The sequence below is a fragment of the Lontra canadensis genome, unplaced genomic scaffold, assembly GCF_010015895.1.
Source record: "Lontra canadensis isolate GAN:19392208 unplaced genomic scaffold, GSC_riverotter_1.0 scaffold56, whole genome shotgun sequence".
NCBI lineage: Eukaryota > Metazoa > Chordata > Mammalia > Carnivora > Mustelidae > Lontra > Lontra canadensis.
Window position 1 is genome coordinate 4,024,830 of NW_022631050.1, and position 6,000 is coordinate 4,030,829.

The window sequence follows — 6,000 nt, forward strand, 5'->3', positions numbered from 1 at the left end:
CATAGTTATTTTCTATTAAAAACTTCCCTGGAAACCGGCTTCTGGTATCACCCGGGAAGACTTGTAACTGCTGTTCCTTCTCAAAATGCTGTCCAGTTTTACAATTCTTGTTTTCAGTTTTGCTTCTGTAGCCTTAAGGAAAGAATGGACTTGACTTTCTTATCCCAACTGCGAGACTTCTCTGGGAGCAGTTACTGTAACTGCTAAGACAAGGCCAAGATTTCCTGTGGCAGAGAGCTCTCTTTCTGTATGCAGGTCTAGATGGAGTTTAGTTTATATTTTGGTGTAATGGTTATATTTCACTCAGTTTCTCTTCAAAAGCAAATAGAACGTCCTCTCGTTTCAGGACGCAGAGATATTTGCTGCTTCTGGGCTTTCGGACTTGAGAGGCTTGCTCTACTTTGCAAAGAAGTGTCAGGTGGTTTAAAAGCTTCAAGGAGTCCTTCGTTACATTACCCTCCTCTGCCTGCGTGCACAGAATGAAGTGTGCACTGTTAGTAAAGATTTCGGCGCTTTGAACTATCATTTGCTTTCCTCTCTGGGCTTCCGTGCGGGGCGCGACGACGCAGGGCCCTGAGCGCGCGGTGCTCCCACCCGCCCGCCCGCCCTGGGGAGCCTGCTGCAGCCGGCGCGGGAGCGGGGGCGCGGGCAGATGGAAGCTGAGGCGGGTGAGCGCCGGCCAGGGACCTGACGTCACTGTGGCCCTAGCCAAGACCCCCACGGGGCTCTCTGGGAAGGTGCTGCGTAGGGCTCGAGTTTTCTCCTCCCGGACCCTGCCAAAAAACGGCCCGATTTCCTCTCTGAGCCCTGGATGGTCCCAGGTCGCGCCAGTCTGGAATCCCTCCCGAGGTTTCAGGCCCTTGCTTCTCCAAAGTTCTCTACCTCCTGCACCCCAGCCCTAGCCCTCTCCATGTTGACCTCGTGACCCCAAAGATGGTTCTAAGCCCCAAACTTCCCCCAATCAGAGATTGTTCGACTCAAGTCCTGCTTTCCTCTGGCCTCTCACCCCAGGCCTTTACTTTTAAAGAGGTTGTTTGTCCTTGTTTGGTGCCAAGGCTCAGAATTAGTAATCACGCTCTTAGTACTTCCCGAAGCCAGAGGCAGTGGATTGGCGTGTCTGTGAGGGAACTACAGGAGCGATTTGGGCTTCCCGAAATATTGGGCCCCTCCATGATCAGAGTATGCAGGAATGGAGGATGCATCCATTTTCCATTTGTAAAATAGGGATAATACATCTTTACCTGGCAGAAGAGGAGTACAAAGCCACTGACATAAAACACGATTAATTGATAGCTATTACTTTTCTTACTGTCCAGCGGAATTAGGGGTAGGCAAAAGATTCCCATTTTGGACTCTTTCGGGTCTTCTTTCTGGTCTTAGGAGGTGAGATTAGCCTTGTTCAGACCACTGTGCCTCCTTTGCCAATTCTCTTCCTGGCTTGAGGTTGGCCTGGGAAGTTATCCTGCAAACTTGCCATCCCCGGAGCATCTTCCTGAAGGGAGGGAGACTGGCATTCTGGGCAGGAGCTGCCCCCACCCTCAGAAAGCAGAAAAATAATTACTGTATTAAAAGGAGCGATGAATTCTTCCCAAGGGTTCTTATCGCTGGCGACCAGGCCAGAAGAGGGACTGCGCCCCCACCCCCACCTCGTGACGTCAGGGTCTGCAGGGATGAAATGATTCGTTTGAGTGTTCCAGAAAGGGCAATCCGTACACTTGCAGGGCGAGGCCAGTGGAGCCGGTCCCCATCCCCACTACCCAGCGCCAGCTTTTGAGGCTGCGAAGGCTCCTGTCCCCCAGAGCATAAGCAAACACACGAATAAGCCAGTCGTAAGCACGTAGACAGTCACACACGCAATACCCATCACCGCACCACCCAAGCTCACAGGCAAGCCCTTCTGTGTGCGCCTATGTAATTTGATTTGCTAGCTAGAGCTTGTTGTGAGGTCTGAATGAGTTGGGGTTTTTTGTCGTTGTTTTGCTTTATGCTTGTTTTGTTTTGAGACACTGGACAGATCACACCAAAAGGCTTTACAAAGTACACTGTAGCTTTATTCTATTTGGCCCTACATAAGTTTCAGCAGTGGGTTAAGAATTCGACTTCCAGGAGTCTTCTGGTTCTCTACGGAGTCATAGTTAGGACAGTTGCTTCTGGCTTGCCATTGCTCTGCCATTTCCATTTTCTCTGTCGCCCACTACTCCTAATGATTCCTGTAGCATTTTATAGTCATTTTAGGAGTGAGAAAGTATTGCTGAGAAAACCCTTTAGAAGAGTTATTTTAAATGTAGACAAGAGGAAAGACATTGGTTTGCAGACTCTGTAAAATGGATAGAATTATTCGTTGGTTGAAAGCACCTCGGCATTTCCAGAAGATGTACTTCCCAAGTTTTCTTTACAAATCAATTTAATTCATTGAATGCCTGTCCGGTGGGAGGGGTCCTGGAAGCTAGACCTGGTTTTGATATTGGTCCAGGATCTAACAGACTAATGATTTACTGAGAATTAGCCGGTATTTCACATGCAGTCAATTCAGTATCAGCTCGCATCCAGGTCGACTTGACTATCACACTTAACAGTTCAAATCTGGGTTATTGCATAACATTACAGTTTAATCAGTCTGAAATACTAAGTGGTAAGTCTGTCTTCTCCTGCTCAAAGTCTTCTTCCCTTTCTTTGTTTCCCCCTTCTTCCCACCTCCAGGGAAAATATCTTAAAATCAAGTTTTCCTTGTGAGAGTTTGTTTACCCCAACTTCTGTTAAACTAGACGAACACTCTCTCATCAGCTTTCTAAACACTCTCTCATCAGCTTTGTGAAATGGTGCAAAAACATCTTGGAATCTAAGATGGCAAAATAAACCTGAGCATATGGGGGGAAGACTTCGTTGTTAGGAAATAGATTTAAATGTTTAGCTCACACTTCAGCCTTGATGCCTCCCTTACTACCCTCTCTTGCTTCTCTCACTGCCTGCCCCTGGCTCTTGGGTACCCACCTCTATTAGCAAGCTGCTTCACCGGCATAAATTATGAATGCATTTCAAGCCGGCCCTTTTGATAAGATAAATCAAGGCTTTTCTCTTTTGCATGTTTCTGCTTTCATTCCTATTGAAACTTCCTGCGCCATGCTGCAGTGTCTTTCTACAAACTTACTATCCCCATATAAACTATGAAGGTATGTTTTTAATAGGGAGAATCAGGTAATCTTTTTTCCAAGAAGCTTTACAAGTTAAGGATACAAAATATTTCATGGTTACTTGTGTGAGCTTCCAAATTAGCTGCATATAAAGTATTTTAAGTTTTTTTTTTTTTTTGGCTGTCACTGGCTGGCAATACTCATTTTGTGTGTGTGTTGGTTTGAAAAGCAGGAAGAAATGTAATGAATTGAGTGCTGTCAGAGATGTCTTCTGTTTGAACAATCTGCGATGGGCTGAATGGCAGGGACTCCCTCATCCAGTGCAGGTGCAGTAGAGCTGGGGAAGGGGGGAGGGGGGCTCCCTCTGTTCAGTCAAAAAGCACCATTCTCCACAATAGACCACACACTGACAGCCAGCGTGACATCAACTCACACTTTCATACTTTTCCCCCCATCCATAGTTCTGAGTTCACAAAGTGGCCATACAGTAGCCTTGGTTAGGTTCCTTTAATGAACATTTTGTGGCTCCTATGACCAACATTGAAATCTGCTCGGCCCTGGGAGGAACAAATAGATTTTTAATCGTGAGTTCCAAATCAAAATGTAACGCTATAGATATTTAAAGTTAGCTGGTCTGTCCACCTATCTCCTAATGCCAATGCCTTCAACAGCCCCCAGAGGGTAGGAAAACTGTGAGTTAAAAGTTCTTCTAAGAGCGACTTAGGTTCCAAGACGCTGTTTGCTGATGTCCCAAGAGAGACCAAACAGGAAAAGAGAGAAGGCACGGATTTCATGTATTTATTTAAATTTAAAAGGACCTCTAGTATTTTATTATGTTGCGTGAGAGGGTTAATCCTGCAAATGGACGGACATTAATCTTGTGGAGTGGAGTCTGTCTGCTTTTGAATTGGTTTTACTGGGGAGAGGGGTGGGAGATAGAGAAGGGAGTTAGGAAAGGCAGCAACTGTTTCAAAACTCTGGACAAAGATGCGACCACCCTTTGGCTGTCCCACGGCTGCAAGGGCTGGACCTTCCGAAGATTTCATTTCGCATTTGTTTAAACTCCGGCCTTGGTGCCTCGAGTTTCGAATGGAATTGTCCAAGGAGGGAACGCTACTAGAGAAACTATTCCCTTCTTCCCGCCACCCCCACCCGGTTCCTATTCCTCTCCGCTTCCACCCCCTTCGCCAACTCACAGTCTGGGATCCGAACACTTAGTAGAAAGAGGGAGGGGCAAGGAAAGAGCTGTGCGGCGAGTACTGCTCCCTCGGCGCCGCCGCAGCGCGGGGCGCGATCCCAACCGCCCTGTCACTGCCTGATTTCCCTCTGTGCCGGGACTGAAGCGTCGCGCCGAGGAAAATTGATCCCTGTTTGCTTATTTTAAAAAACCATGTAGCCGTACAGGTTTTCATCATGGCAACAAAAAAATCAACTTTCTAGCTCTCGGAGCAAAACCTTTATCAATTCGCCTAAACATTGTTCAGTAGGTGGGGATGGGAATAGGCAGACCTCACAGGGCAGCGGGCACCGCATTCCACACACACACACACACCCCTGCCACCTCGCGCATGGAGGCAGAGTCCAGGGTCCGGCGGGGGCAGGGCAAGGGGATTTGGTGAGCAGGGCGAATAAAGTCCAAGTTCTTTAAAACCTCAAACACAGGGAGAGATGGGTCTTACCATCTCTTTGGAGTCCTTCGCTTGTGACTGCAACGAGTTGTCGGGTGGCCTGCGTTAAGTATACCTGCGGCGCCTACTAAAGTCTGGGCCTCCTAGGAAGAGAGGCATCTCCCTCCTCTCGACCCACTACCCGCCGCTACTTGATAGCTGCCGCGTCTTCTGGCAGGTTACACACCCACAATTAATCTTTCTTATTAAAGCCTCCATTCTGTACCCAAGGGGCGACTCAAACCTATTTAGATTTCCTTGGTTGGCTGCACAAATTTAAGTGGGCAAAGAGTTATAAACCTAATAACAGAAGGCGAGAGAGAGAGTGATTTGAGTAGAGAAGACGCAAGATTCACTAGGGGTGTAAGGACGCTGCAGGCCTTGCCTGCCCCAGGCACCTGCCTCGGGGTGCACGCCAGGCTCTGGGAAAGGCAGAGAACCTCCCGCACACACACCTAACGCAACATCCGCACACACACCTACACCTTTACCCTTTCGCTCACAGGTACACTTTCACTGAGATTGCCTCTTCCGGAATTCTTCTAAACCCCTCCCAGAAAGGCGGCATTCTCAGAGCATCCCAAACCAGGGAACTTCCAGAGAACCGGGGAAGGTTTGCACTGTTCGGGATTAATTGAGAATAATTAACACTGGAGACCGTTAATCACCACTTTGCTGCTCTCTCCCTCCTTTCGGGTCTGCGGCGACTGCCTCTTTCGCTCCGGCTGCCTGCGAGGGTGGGTTCGCTGGTGAAAGTGAAGACGTCGCGGTAGCTGTCACCCAGTTCGGCTGTACTTTTTTAAACGCTCGCATATTGTTTGATTACTAATTCGAGTTAATATGATCTTTATGGCAACATAACAGTGGATAATTGGCCTTTTTTTCTGAACAACAATGTAAATCACAATCGCTTTATTATTTAATAACGTCAAACGCTTCGTTGGATTGGCCCCGACCGAGAAGACCTTTTCTTTCTAGACAGTGTTGTGGAGGAAGAACAATGAAGATCTAATTGTGGAGATTTCATAAGTTGGCTCCCGTAAATGAACAGCTTAGATATGGAAGTTCCAGCAGATGTGGGCACTATTCGCCGTAGAAATTCTACCCCCACCCCCCATACACACAGCCCAAACACTCTATTGGAGTTTTTTTTGTGGTGATGGTGGTCCTCAGATCCTAGCAACCACCTAAATCTTCCAGTA